The 15,243-nt window shown below is 49.0% G+C and overlaps 1 protein-coding gene across 4 annotated transcripts in view; it reads right to left on the bottom strand.

Annotated features, from left to right (window-relative positions):
- The window catches only part of COMT (catechol-O-methyltransferase), a 46,233-nt gene that overhangs the window by 18,561 nt on the left and 12,429 nt on the right, over positions 1-15,243 (bottom strand). Inside the window, exon 1 of one of the 4 annotated variants that reach the window (XM_043987786.1) lies at positions 14,861-14,982. The exons of the other annotated variants lie outside the window; for them this stretch is intronic. The gene's annotated coding sequence lies outside the window, so the exon portion shown is untranslated. Of the gene's footprint in view, positions 1-14,860; positions 14,983-15,243 lie in introns of those variants that run through there. 4 annotated transcript variants of the gene reach the window in all.

A 15,243-nucleotide genomic window follows, 5' to 3' on the forward strand; every position in this document is an offset into this window, starting at 1 on the left:
GACAGACAGCACACTAGCGTGGCTGGTCCCGGGGGTGCTGAGGTGAGGCAGGAGAGGGACCGCTCTTTCCAGGATTTTTCTCTCCTCCTCTATCAAAAAGTTCATTTTTCTTAACTGCTCTGACCTCATCTGTATTCGTTTGCATTTGTATCCCTAGTTCTTGGCACACAGCAGGTACTTAATAAGTGCTGGCTGACTGACTTCTAGAAATGTGCATGTGCCTTCAATGACAGTCTTACTCGTGGAACGCTGACCAGTCACTGACCCACCTTGTGTCATCAAGGCCTGCCCCTTGGCCCGGGCCCAGGCCTTCAGCCATGGATGAGTCACTCTGGTACACCATGAGCTCTCTCTGAACTTCAGCCTCTCCCAGGGCGCTCCCCCTAATTTCTTCACAGGGTTGGGTTCAAACTTTGATCTGCCAAAGGAGGGAAGTTACTACCATTGGCCAGAAGGATAATCACCAGATGGTGAGCTTTTGGGGCCACAGCAACTCACGAGAGCTAGGCACGGCCCCCAGACTGTTGAGTGTCTGAATGTCATTCTGAGCCAATAGTCGGCTGACAACTGGGCCAGGCAGGGCACTGGAGAACGTGCCACACAACGGCAGGTTAAAGGATCGGGGCTAGGGGCGTTGGCTCAGAAGGAGAGGATTCTGGGCACCATTGATAGATGTCATTGGTCCTCTTTGAAAATCAAGGACCACCACCACCACCACCAATAGGTGTCTTCAACTATCTGATGGGCCTCCATGTGGAAGGACCAACAACTCAAGCTGTCATGCTGCCTGTTGGCTTGGAAGCCTCCATGTTACTCTTAACCCATTGGTCCTTGTTGCCAGGGGAAACCAGAGATGGGGCTCAGAGGTGATCACTCAACAACATGTATTACTGTGGGCTGTTATAACAACAATAATCAATAATATCATTTCACTGAAACTGTTCTGTCCAAAGTTATTAATGATCTTAGTTGTCAAATCCAATGGCCTTTCCCCTTCCTCATTCTCCTAGGTCTCCCTGTAGCCTTAGAAGGAAAGAGGGAAGGAGGGAAGGAAGGAGGGAGGGAAAGAAGGAAGGAAGGAGGGAAGGAAGGAAGGGAGGAAGGAAGGAAGGGAGGGAGGGAGGAAGGAAGGAAGGGAGGGAGGGAGGGAGGGAGGGAGGAAGGAAGGAAGGAAGGAAGGAAGGAAGGAAGGAAGGAAGGAAGGAAGGAAGGAAGGAAGGAAGGAAGGAAGGAAGGCAGGCAGGCAGGCAGGCAGGCAGGCAGGCAGGCAGGCAGGCAGGCAGGCAGGCAGGCAGGCAGGCAGGCAGGCAGGCAGGCAGGCAGGCAAGCAGGCAAGCAGGCAGGAAGGAAGGAAAGGGAGGGAGGGAAGAGAAAGTCTAGTCATGGCATGGAAGGACTGCAATCAACAAAGGTGGAGGGAATATTCAGACATTCAATCACAGAGACCTGAGGTCCCTGGCAGGGATTGTCTCCCTTGTGTTTGCTTATCTCCATTGTGTGGGGAAACAGAAACCACAATTGCTTTGCAACATCTTGCTGAGCTAACAATGTAACATCACTAGAAATATTAGGGGGGCAGCTAGGTGGCGCAGTGGATAAGGCATCAGCCTTGGATTCAGGAGGACCTGAGTTCAAACCCAGCCTCAGACACCTACTAGCTGTGTGACCCTGGGCAAGTCACTTAACCCCCATTGCCCTCCCCCCCCAAAAAAAGTTAAAAAAACAAAAAAAAAGAAATATTAGAAAGTCCCCAGCCCCAAGGACACTTGTAACTTGTACCAACACTGGCTGGCTTTGGTTAAGAGATGCTGCAGTTCTGACACAATTATAAAAGTATTTTGTCCTTTTTCCTTGTCTCCTGCCCTTGAACATTCTGATAATAAGTGCTACCCCCAGCTTCTCCCCCTCTTTCTCGGCCCCTCCATCTCCTTTCCCTTTCTATCTTTAGTTGCTGCAGATGCTGCTGACTGACCCCCAGGTATCTGAGTTGGCTCCCAGGCAATGGCCACAGGCCCCTCACTCATATCTTTCCTTCCAGCCTGGCCTCCCATCTTTGACCCTGGCTAATGGCTAGGCCTCTCCCAAGAGGTTACCTCCTGCAGTGCCTTGAGCAGGTGCTTAATAAATGCATGTTGGACTCAACTGAATCCTGTCACCAATTATCAATGGAAAGATAATGGTGGGGGGCAGCTAGGTGGAGCAGTAAATAAAGCACCAGCCCTAGATTCAGGAGGACCTGAGTTCCAATCTGGCCTCAGACACTCGACACTTACTAGCTGTGTGACTCTGGGCAAGTCACTTAACCCTCATTTCCCTGAAAAAAAAAAAAAAGAAAAAGAAAGATAATGGGGACCTTAGACCTGAACAGACACCAGACAAGCTCAGCTGCACTTATGCAGAAGGTGGTCGTCTCCCATCCCCCCAGTCGGCAGGTCCCTAGAATAAGATTGCTGAGGTCTACCAGCCTGCCTGCCCGCCCTCGAAGATGTTTTTAGAATTATTTAATGCTCCTCTGTTGAGAATCACAGATTCTCCCTTGAAGGACAATGACATCTTTTCATTGTGGATTGGCATTTACTTAAAGAAAGAGCACAGGTGCTGGAGTCAGAAGGACCTGGGTTCAAATCTGACCTCAGAGACTTGACACTTACTAGCTGTATGACCCTGGGCAAGTCACGTGACCCCACTGCGGGGCGGGGGATGGGGGGAGAGAGAGAGAGAGAGAGAGAAAGAGAGAGAGAACAGCCCTGTGGGAAGAACACTGGGTTTGGAGTTTAAAGCCCTGGGTTTTAATTCCAGGTCTGGTACTTACTGCCTAGGTGACCTTAGGCAAGTCTTTTGTCCTCTCTGGGCCTCAGTTTCCTCAACTATAAAACATGGGGGTTGGATTAAGCAGGAAGTCCCTTCCAGTTCTAGGGCTAGGCTCCAAGGATATTCCTGACCCAGTAGCCTAGAGGTGCCACCTCTGGCTTATGGAGAACAAGGTCTCTAAGACCACTTGCTCAGCCCAGCATAGAAGCAAAAGTCCTGAACTGGAAATGTGAAGGCCTGACTCCAAGTCTCTAATCTGTCCCTAACTCACTCACTCACTCTCACTCTCTCTCTCTCTCTCTCTCTCTCTCTCTCTCTCTCTCTCTCTCTCTCTCTCACTCACACACACACACACACACACACACACACACACACACTTACTCACTCTCTGTCACTCTGTCTCTATCTCTCTCTCTTCCTTCCCCCCCCACCCTGACTCAGTTTACCTTTTCCATAAAAAGGTTGCATGGGTAATCCCTTCACACTCTACCCTGGCCCGGTACTAACACTGTTATCATGACTCTGTTATCAGATCTGGGGATGACAGCAGGCTCCAAGGGACTGCAGCAGATGTCAGAGTCAGGCCCCAGAAGGATCGGTTGACAGCACACAAGGTATCTCGCCAGACACTTGGAGAACCAAGAGAAAGATAAGCCAGCCCTGCCCCCAAAGGCCTTGGATACTACTTAATATGGTTAAACATGGGTTCAAAAACCGCACCTCATTCTCATCATCAACTATCATTTCATACAAGGTTTTCAGGTTCCAAAGCACTTTACAAAAAACAACTCATTTGATCCTTGCAACCCTGGGAGGAAGGTGCTGTTATCATCTCCATTTTACAGACTTGCCCGGGGTCACACAGCTAGCAAGTGTCTGAGGCTGGATTTGAACTCAGGGGTTTCTGACTCCAAGTCCAGTGTTCTATGCACTGTGCTACCAGCTGACATTTGAGGCAAAGCAAACTAACGGTTCATCTGAAAAAGACTTGAGGGTCTTAGTGCTCTAGAAGCCAAACAGGTCAGCAGTGTATCAAGGTACCTAAAATAGCTAATGTGACCTTAAGCTACATGAACCTGTCCCGGAGGTCACATGCCCAAGACTAAGGAGGGGCCCTGACCTTCCCATCCTACTCTTTCCTTCTAGGCCACATCTGGAGTCTTGTGTTTGGGCACCACCACCAGGGAGGGTAGCAGAAATGTGGGTAAGGGGGAGTAGTGGGGGCAGCTGGGAGGCAGATGGGCCTTGAGCTCAGGTCATGGGGATCAGGTGAAAGACTTGGGGCTGTTTACCCCGGAGAAGAACAGCCTTTAAGCATCTGAAGGACCATCACATGGGGAAATGCTTAGCCTTGCTCTGCTCGGCCCAGAGGGCAGAACCAGGGGCACCGGATGCCAACTGAAGCCAAAGGTCAGAACATTTCCTAAGGAAAGCCACCCTGAAGGGGAACAGGAGGCCTCAGCAGGTACCGCCCTCCCCCTTCCTCTGGATCTCCCCAGGAGGCCAGAAGACTCTTTCATGGGAATTCTTGGTCTGGCCTCAGGGGAACCCAGATCCTGGAATTACATCAGAAATCTGTGGACAAGAAAATTCTGTCCTCTTCTAGAAACAATGTTTATCGCTTGAGATTTGGAACTGCTCAGAGAAAGAGAGATGTCTGAGCGGGCAAAGGCCCCTCATGCCCTTGAAAATCTCAAGCCCTTTCCAAGTTAGAACTGGTAGCTTTTGGAAGTCTGGACAAGATGCCACTCTTCAGCTTGAGCAAGGTTTCAACTGGACTGGAGTTTGGGTAATGGCTGCTTTTATCCAACAGAGCTGTAGGCCCACACTTGTTGAATCACTTCCCTTCAGATCCCCGGAGCCCCTGGGACATTCCTGCCAAGAGATTTTCTTTTCCAGGTGGTCAAAGGTAAAGGCGCTTTCACCTATCAAAGCAATTCAAACTCCTATAGAACCTTCTCTTCCTCTGATCATTAACCTAATCCAGGCAAGATTTGGGAAAAGAGGGCACTGAATGCTTTCCAGAAGCTCAACCCAGGGTCCCCTCCCTGATCTAGCAAAGGGAAGAATGATGGCCTCTCAGAACAGTCTCCCAGCCTGGCAAGCTGCAAAAACTTTTGGAGCCTCATCTGGAAATCCAAACACCAGCTTATCCAATGTACCTACTCACCTACCTACCTACCTACCTACCTACCTACCTACCTACTCACTGACCGACCAACCGACCAACCAACCAATCTACCTACCTACTTACCTACTTTTCACCTTGCTTACTCATCTATCTACTTACTGAGGAAATGAAAATTATTCTGTATCATTTAGTAATTGATTCTATTCTCATTATTGATTAGAGAAAAACAAATGAAAGCAACTCTGAGGTATCACTTCGTAACTATCAGATTGGCTAATGTGACAAAAACCCAAAAATGATCAATGTTGGAGAGGAGGTGGGAAAACTGGACACTAATGCATTGTTGTGACCTGACCCAACCATTCTGGAGAGTAATTTGGAACTATTCCCCAAAGGCTCTAAAACTATGCATACATACCCTTTGATGCAGCAATGCCACTGCTAGGTCTATATCCCAAAGAGATTTGTGCAAAAATATTTGTAGCAGCTATTTTTGTGGTGGCTAAGAAATGGAAATTGAGGAGATACCAATCAACTGGGAAATGGCTCAACAAGCTGTGGTAAATGATTGTGATGGAATACTACTAGGCTATAAGAAATGATGAGCAAGATGCCTTCAGAAATATCTGGAAAGACTTACATGAACTGACGCAAAGTGAAGTGAGCAGAACCTGGAGAGTAACATTTACACAGTAACAACAACATTGTATGATGAAGAACTGTGAATAACTTAGCTATTCTCAGCAATACAATGACTCAAGACAATCCCAAAGGATTTATGAGGAAACATACTATCCAGCTCCAGAGAAAGCACTGACGTTTACGGAACATAGACTGAAGCATGCTACTTTTTATTTTCTTTCTTTTTTTTTAAAATTCAAATCTCCTTGTACAAAATGACGAATAGGGAAACGTTTTACATGACTGCACATGTACAACCTACATTAGGTTGCTTACCATCTTAAGAAGGGGAAAGGGGAGGGAGGGAGAGAATTTGGAACTCAAAACTTTAAAAAAGGTTAAAATCGTTTTAACAGGTAATTGGAGACAAATACAATATTATATTTTTAAAAATAAAGTACAGCAAGATGGGAAAAAAGGACTCTCTTCTGTCTTGCTGCCCCATTTTGTCAAGCCACACTTCTCCACTCTCGAGTTAAGCTCAGGAATGCAGTTTTCCCTCAAGGCATGGTTGTTATGATTCATGTGCCATGCCCGGAAAGCTATGTCTCTGTCCTTGCCTGTCTTAATCTCCTCCAAGAGGACAGCAAGACCAGTGCTACAAAGATTACAAGAGGCAGATGAGCTGACCTAACAGTGACAGTTGTGAACTTTAACTGGTAGAGTCTTATACGTATTTTCTAGTACTTTTTATGTGAGATTCGTTTGTCTTATGCAATTTCATTTGCAGCAAGGTATATCTTCCCATTCGGATACCTGTTGTTCAGTTGTTTTTCAATCATTGCTGACTCTGTTGAAAAACCCTATTGGGGGTTTTCTTGGCAGAGATACTGGAGTGCTTTGCCATTTCCTTCTCCAGCTCATTTTACAAATGAGGAAACTGAGGCAAACAGGGTAAAGTGACTTGCCTAGGGTCATGCAGCTAGTAAGTGTTTGAGGCTGGATTTGAACTCAGATGAGTCTTCCTGACTCCAGGCCTGGTGCTCCATCCACTGCCCCACCTAGCTGCTTACTGTGATCAGTCAGAACTTATTACCACTCCCTGCCGTCTCTGTTTCTTAGGCTAAAGGGATAAGCAGAGCCAAGCCATGTATATGTTACCTTTTTGCTGGTGGTACCTTTAATGAAATGTGTTTTGCATTATTGCCTTTCAAAATTATAAGGATTGCAAACGTAAGAGCCACTTGTGATGAAATGAATGATTTTCTATGGAAGATCATTTGGAAAGGCACTTGACTAAATTGATGTCACCTGGAAGTCAAAAACTAAGGTTGTTTCATGTTTTAAATGCAGGTTTATATTGGGACACTTGTTAACAATTTCTCTCAGCTCTGTCTCTCCTTCCCTGTCTCTTTCTTTTTCTCTCTCTTCCTCCCTCTCCTCTCTCTGTCTCTTCCTCTCCTTCTTTCTCCCTCTCCCTCTGTCTTTCTCTCCATCTCTCTTTCCCTCTCCCTCCTTTCCCTCTCTGTCTCTCAGTCTCTGTCTATCTGTGTCTCTCTCATCTACCTTTCTTTCTACATTGTTAGGCAATTTTTCTTTACTCCAAACTTACAATCCCCTCTCTGGGGTCAGAACTTCACAAATGTTTGGTGAACTGAATATTTTTTAGCAACAAATTATTCACATCCGAGTCCATACATATGATAGTGCCAGACACAATAGTCTCACTGAGCTCTGTTTCTTTCCTCTTTTTTTTTTTTTTTTTTTTTGCCAGAGAGACACAGGAACTCCCCATGCCCTGAGGGGCGGCCTGGGCAGAGCCCCAGTCTAGAGCGGGAGGAGCTGGGCCTTGGGCACCTGATACCTGGGCTTGCTGATCTCTGGGGTCCCCTTCAGCTCTCCAGCCTAAGGCCCGGGGCCCCAGGACTTTGGGGATTTGTTCCAAGGGCCGATTCCCTGGGCAGGGGAGGGGAAAGACATCAGTAACAATAATTTAAAAAATAATATTTAAGAATAGTAACAGTAAAAATAATAGTGTTTAGATTGTCCTTCAAGATTCACAAACATTATCTTGTTTGGTCCCCACGGCTTCCCTGGGAGGGACACGCTATTGTCTGCATTTCACAGATGACGAAACAGAGGCTGAGAGACAGTGAGTGACTTGCCCAGGATCCCATTAGCTAGGTAGCTTGCAAGCAAAACTTTGAACTCATGTCTTCTTAACTCCAAGCCCACCACCAGTCTAGCCACTGCACCACCTGGATTTTCTTTTTCTTTTCTTTTTCTTTTTTTTCTTCCTTCCTTCCTTCCTTCCAGCAGGGCAATGAGTTCAAATCTGACCTCAGACACCTGACACTCACTAGTTGTGTGGCACTGGGTAAGTCACTTAACCCCAATTGCGAAAGAAAGGAAGAAAGACAAAAAGACAGACAGACAGAAAGAAAGAACATGCTACCTACAGGGATGCTGGCCTAGTTCCCAGCATCCACCTCTCCCAAAGAAGCCAAGGGACATAGGCAACATGAGGCAGGGGTAGGAGAAATCCCCCCAGTCATTCACCACCAAGAGATGGGAGCAGCAGTAACAGGTGAAGAGGAAACTGAGAATACGGGGCCCAGTGACCTCTCTGGCTAATGAAGCCAAGGTCATGACTTGGACTCCCTCTCCCACTGGCCCATCGGCTCTGCCCAGAGGCCCTGCAGTGGTCACCTGGGGAGGCGCCAGGGGTTGGGGGTGGCAGTGGGAAGGGGGAGGAGCCCTTCCACTAGACAGGCAAGGGCTTCACCTTCAGGGCTAAATACCCTATTGTGAAGGCAATGAGCTTCTAGGAGACCAGGATAAGGAAGGAAGAAAGGGATCAGCATTTATTAAGCACCAACAGTATTCCAGATAGTATGCTAACTAAAGGCTTTATAAATATTTCATTTGATCTTCACAACAACCCCCCAAAGCAGGGCCTGTTATTACCCCCAATCCCAATTTTATAGCTGAGCAAATTGAAGCAGATAGCAGTTAAGTGACTTATCCAAGGTCACACAGGTAGTGTATGTCAAACAGACAGTGGGTGTGCCAGGATAGGGGTGGTTAAAGGAAGTGGGGACCAGAACGGGGCTAGGGGAGGGCAATAACTTGGGTTTCTACAACAGGGGCTTTGAGGTTTGCAAAGCGATTTCCTCAAACAACCCTCTGAGGTGGAGACGCCGTATTTATTCCCACTTCAGAGATGAGGAAACTGAAGCTGACTGTTGACTTGGCCAGGGTCCCACGCAATTAATTAGGAAGTGCCTGAGGTAGGATTCAAGCCCAGGCCTTATGATTCCAAGAATTTGTGATCCCTGCTGCCAATAAGGAGAGATGATGTAGAAGGGGGGAGAGGGAATGAGCATTTATTAAACGCCTATTGTATGTCAGGCACCGTGCTACGCTATTTCCAAGTATCATCTCCTTTGATCCTCACAGCTTTGTGAGGTAGGTGCTGTTATTATCTCAATTTTACAGTTGAGGAAACTGAGGCAAACAGAGGTTAAGTGACTTGCCCAGAGTTACCCAGTGTCTGAGGCCGGATCTGACTTCAGGTCTTCCTGACTCTAGGCCAAATAGGGATCAGACTCTGCTTGGCTCCACAGGGCAGAAAGGGTGGGATGAGGGAAAGGGGGAAGTTGCTGAAAGCCAGCCAGTAGATAGAGCGCCCAGCCTGGAGTTAGGAAAACTCCTCTTCCCGAGTTCAAATCTGGCCTCAGACACTAGCCGTGTGACCCTGGGCAAGTCACTTCACTCATTTGCCTCAGTTTCCTCCTCTGTAAAATGAGCCAGAGAAGGAAATGGCAAACCACTCCAGTATCTTTGCCAAGAAAACCCCAAACTGAACAACAAAGTTCACTCGAAGGAGAGACGCCTTTAAAACGTGAAACGTTGGGGCAGCTAGGTGGTGCAGTGGATAAAGCACCAGCCCTGGAGTCAAGAGGACCTGATTTCAAATCCGACCTCAGACACTTGACACTTACTAGCTGTGTGATCCTGGGCAAGTCACTTAGCCCTCACTGCCCTGCCCCCACACACACAAAAAAAAGAAAAAAAATATTTAATTAGTAGATTGGGGCAGCTAGATGGCACAGTGGATAGAGCGCCGGCCGTGGATTCAGGAGGACCTGAGTTCAAATCCGGCCTCAGATACTTAACACTTACTAGCTGTGTGACCCTGGGCAAGTCACTTAACCCCAACTGCCTCACCAAAAAAACCCCCCAAAAACCAAAAACCAAAACAAAACAAAAATTAGTAGATTAAGTCAATAATAAATGGTAAGGGTTTTTTTTTTAATTATAAAAGTACTTTATTATTTTCCAGTTACATGTAGAGATAATGGTTAGGTTTTGATAGATATTAGTAAGGCTATCTACATACTACATTGAAGTAGGTTTTCAAACAAAATCCACACACAATCATCAGTCAAATCCACAACTTAAAAGGTCAACTATCAAAAACTCCGGAGCCGGACAGACCAATCAGGACTGACCCTCCACTATGGCCTACCGACTTCAGTTGTGAAAGCCCCCACTTTGCTTACGTCCTGAGGTTTTATTTTTAAAGTGTGTGCTAATATGCGTTACTCTGAGTTCGAATATGTTTGTCTTACAGAAATGATTATGTTGTGTGTCTAAAACTAGTAAGCCCTGGGGGGTATAAGACCCTGCTGAGCCCCAAGTTCAGGGTCTTTCAGCTCCTACCCCTGACTGACCGGCTTTATTATGAGACAGGCCCTCCCTCAATAAACCTATTTTCTACGGCCTGGAGACTTTGCTGCTTTTTTTCCTTGGTTGGACTTAGAGATTTTCATGACAAGGCTAAACACACAAGTGCCCACAGAGTCTGCTGTTGTGATACAGAAGGAAGGGGACAAGAGGGGAGGACCAATCACAAGCCCAGGGCTACCCAGAGAGGTAGTGAGCTTCCCATTACCAGAAATCTGCAGGCAGAGGATGGAAAGATACTTGCCAAGGATATTGCATAGGGGATACAGGTGGCACCAGGCACCAGATGCCCTCTGAGGTCCCTGTCAACTCTGAGCCCACCATCTCATGGCTTCATTCCACGCACATCAGCCAAGCCATCCAGCTATTGCTGGGCCGAGCAAAAGAAAAGGAGGCACGTGCTCAGCTGTCAAGCTCAGGAGTTCTCAACGAGGAGGCCCCACTGCGCTGTGCTCAGAAGGTCCTTGATTAGTCATCATCCCCCCACCTGACCCATTCCATCCCTTCCCTCGCCCTTTGCGGCAGATGTTCCCAGGGTCCTGAGGGCCCCAAAGCATTGGGTGTGGGGCACTGAGGTTTCAGGAAGACACAGGTGCTCTGACAAGAGCATGCTTGCTTGCTCACGAGATCTCTCTCTCTCTCTTTCTCTTTCTTTCTCTCTCTCTCTCTCTCTCTCTCTCTCTCTCTCTCTCTCTCTCTCTCTCTCTCTCTCTCCCCACCTCTCTCCCTCCCTGGGAAGCTAACTGCACAACACTTTAATACCTTTAAGGATCACATGAGATAAACACTAGTGCCTGGAACACAGTAGGTGATTAATAAATGCTTGTTCCCTTTCCCTCCTTTAAGGATCTGTGGGCCCTCCTTCCATCTACCATCATAGCTCACGCTCTCTGTGGCTCTTAATTGATCCCTCTCCAAACCTCATCAGGCTGGTGGGAGGCAGACAGACCTAAGACCCCTCCCTCAGTCCAGACTCCAGCCTCTTCAGGGCCTTGCTGCATGACCTCTGAGACCCAGGAAGGCAAGGGGGCGGAGCTCAGTGCAGGTAACCCTGGGCACAAAGCCAATGGCCTGGAGAGAGATTCATAGGGTGCCTCTGCCTGCCTCCTCCCCATGCTCTGATCAAGCTGGCTAGCAATGCTGAGTACATGATTATGTATGTATATCCTTAATTACATGGAGATAGGGCCAATCTCTTAATTAGCCTAATTAAGTTTTATCTGAGTCAATAACTGTTTTCTAGCACCTTCTTAACGGCTCAGACACTTGCCCAATCTGCTCCTTTGTCACCAGCAACCTGGGCTAAGCTTCCCAGGGTTTTAAGGCCCTGGGTCTGCAGGCAGGGGACCCCATCTCCAATCTCCAGAACCCAGTACTAGTGACTCCCTGTCGCAAGACTGAGATTTCTCAGTTGTTAAATGAGGGAGGTGGACTCCCAGAGGAGGAAGTGCCAGAATTGGAGCCAAGACCTGGGTTCAAATCCTGCCCCTGACACTTAGAAGCAAGTGTTCTGGGGGCCTCAGTTACCTCCCCTGTAGAGGGAGGGGGCTGAGCCCAACCCTTAACCTCCCTGCCCAGCTCAAAATCTGCGATCCTGCCCTCTCAGTCCAAGTGGGACTTGCCCGACATCAGACAGGTGGTAAGAGGCAGAGGCAGGATTTGTGCGGCAGGTGGGCAAGCTAGCCACAGGCTCTGGGCCTGGGCCACTCCCCTTCCGGGTCCATCTATCCCTGGTGCCCTCTCGATGGGCTATGGGGTGGGGGGCGAAGTAACCTGCCTAGAAGGGGTTGATGACCTTCCCGCAATGCCCTGGGCTGCCTGGAGACTGACCATCCATCTCAGGATGCCTTCGAGAGAAACTGAGGCAGGATGCGGCTTCTCATGTGGGCAGTCCATGAGATGGATCCCTGAGTGGTGTCTGAATGTGATCCCGCCCCCCACCTCCAGCTGCCCTGAGCTCCCCTTTCCCTTTTCAGAAAGGGTGGAAACAGGGCGGCTAGGTGGCGCAGTGGATAGAGCACCGGCCCTGGAGTCAGGAGGACCTGAGTTCAAATCCGGCCTCAGACACTTAACACTTACTAGCTGTGTGACCTTGGGCAAGTCACTTAACCCCAATTGCCTCACTAAAAAAAAAAAAAAAGAAAGAAAAGAAAGGGTGGAAATGCACTGGGACTGACCGGAGGGGCCTCCCGCCTCCAGCATGAATGGAGCCAGCCCAGAAGGACCACCCGCCTCATTAAATTCTGTCTGGGATGCCCCCTCCATTGTTTTTTACAACATTCCTGGAAGGGAAGAGAACTCCCATAAAATATCTCCAGGCCCGTTTTCTGTTTTAAGCATGAATGGGGATGTTTTTCTACAGGCCCAAGGAATAAAAAGAATAAAGACCTGCTGGTGCTGAGGGGGCGGGGGGAAGCCCAGCACAAGGGGGAGCTCACTACCTCCCTCGAGTCTGGCTGCACCTTCCTGGCCTCCCTTGTTGGATCTGTCCTCGGGCCCCTCCTCCACTGACAGGCCTTCCAGGGCTCACAGATCACTGTCATCTGCCCTGAGCCTTCTCTCCTCCGGCCAAACAACCCTGGTACCTTCATCCACTGTCAGGGACACCAGTGCTAGAGCCTGGGACCTCAGACACCATCAAGTCCGACTCATCATCTTAGTGATGCCCAAGAGAGGAAGGGGCTGCCCAGGGAGGAGGCAGGAAGGCAGGACCCCCTCTCTGGGCACTCTGCTCCATGACAGCTCTCCTAAAGGTGGCACCCAGAACTGAACGTTCCTCCACAGTGCTCAGGCCTGGGCACAGGGGCAAGCTGACGAGTGGTGCTGTCGCCCAGGGGAGGGAGCCAAGCCAGGAGGCAGGAAGACCCAAGTTCAAATCACTGCTCTCAAGCCTCAGTGTCTTTTTCTGTAAAATGGGGATCTCGATAGCATCAGCCTCCCAGGGTCGCTGTGAGAATCGGATGAGACAATCCCTGTAAAGTGCTGGGTGACTGTTGAGGCGCTAAATGAAGGCGGTTGTTGCTGTTTGGTCATTTCGGTCTGGTCCGACTCTTCATGACCCCACTTGGGATTTTCTTGACATAGACACAGGAGCAGCTTGCCATTCCTTCTCCGGCTCATTTGACAGATAAGAAACTGAGGCAAACAGGGTGAAGTGACTTGCCCAGGGTCACACAGTGTCTGAGGCTGGACTTGAACCGGGGTCTTTCTGATTCTAGGCCCAGTGCTCTATCCATTATGGCGCCACCTAGCTGTCCAACTATTACTATTATTATTATTATTATTGTCAACAGGCATTTATTAAGCAACTATTATGTACCAGAAACTGTACTGAGCACTGAGAATATATAAACCTTGTTCTTGGGAAGCAGGCAGCCTAATGGGGGCAGGGGACATACCAACAACCACATACAAACACCGCCGGCACACAAGATAATCTCACAGAGAAGGCCCTGGGACTAAAGGAACCGGGGGAGGCTTCCTGGAGAAGGTGGGATTTAGCTAGCACTTGAAGGAAGTGATGGAGAGGGAAGACTTCCCTCTTAGGGAGGAGATGGCTTGGAGACATCTTTCTCCTCCCTGACTGGAAGGGAGACCAAAGCTTTCATAGAGGATGGATGGGGTGAACTCCAGACAATGACGACCTGCACTCTGGGAGCAGTGGGTCCTGACAAAGTAAAACAATTGACTTGCTCAAGGCTAACAGTGCAGTGACACCCTCTGAAAATGAGAGCCCCCTACCTCCCTGTTTAAAAAGGGGCTTTGGAGGGGCAGCTAGGTGGCGCAGTAGATAGAGCACCAGCCCTGGATTCAGGAGGACCTGAGTTCAAATCCAACCTCAGACACTTGACACTAGTTGTGTGACCCTGGGCAAGTCACTTAATGCCCACTGCCCTGCCAAAAAAAGGGGGAGGGGCTTTGGAGGTCTCCCTCCCTTCCTCTGTCTCTCTGACATAGGGGAATTAAGGGACTATGAAAGTTTAAGCTGTCCAACTAGCTATCTGGAGGGACACACCTCAGAAGTCCAGGGAGAGTGACTTCTCTAGCACCAAAGTCACTTGGGCGTGGCTACTACCTGAGCTAGGAGGCTGAGGTAACTCCAGAGGTCAGGACTACCCTTCCAACAGAAACATTCTGTGCTGATTTCCAATCTAAATTGTGCTTTGGGGCTGTCGGGTATTACTCCTGACTCGCCCTGAGCTTTCCATCTGCCCACCCCAGCCCCCCACCTCCCCCTCCAGCTTCCTCACAGGCACTGGTTCCTCCCCCACTCTTCCCTCCCCCCTGCCCCTAGGAAGTCAATACGAGGACCTAACTGAAATCCTTGCAAACAGCTGCTTATTGGACTCAGCAATCAGCAGTCACTAGTGATCATCCGTATCTTTTGGGATCATGACACTGCCCTCCCATGTCAGCCACGTCACCCACGAATGTGACAAGCCTGTTTTCTGTGTCCTACTTAATTCAAGTCACCAGCACACTGGGCGAAGGGTGCATGGACGGGGCACACCACCGGAAACCCAGCCCCGGACCCCATGGGTGACTAACCTTTAGATCCAGTTGTTCGGCCAGGCCCACATCCGTCCACCCACACGCACCCCATCTCACTCATGGTTCTCCATCCCACTTCCTGGGCCAGGCCAAGGGACTCCATCAGATGTTTTTTCCTTCAATCTAAGAACACGCTGTGCAGTCTTTCCCTGATGGGGGGCACGAGGCCACTACTGACGCTGCCCTTGGAGGTGGGCCTCTAGATGTTCCCAGCCTGTTCTGGAGCGATCCATCCTAGGGCTGGGCCAGGAAGAGCAGCCAAGTTCATGGGCCTGTGGTCAGCAAATTCTGGTGTCTTCCCTTTCTTGGAAACTGGGTCATCTGATTGTTGGGAACGCAATCATGAACTGCTTATCTTCTTACTTGGGGAAGTGAGTCGT

The sequence above is a fragment of the Dromiciops gliroides genome, chromosome 1 (assembly GCF_019393635.1).
Source record: "Dromiciops gliroides isolate mDroGli1 chromosome 1, mDroGli1.pri, whole genome shotgun sequence".
Classification (NCBI taxonomy): Eukaryota; Metazoa; Chordata; class Mammalia; order Microbiotheria; family Microbiotheriidae; genus Dromiciops; species Dromiciops gliroides.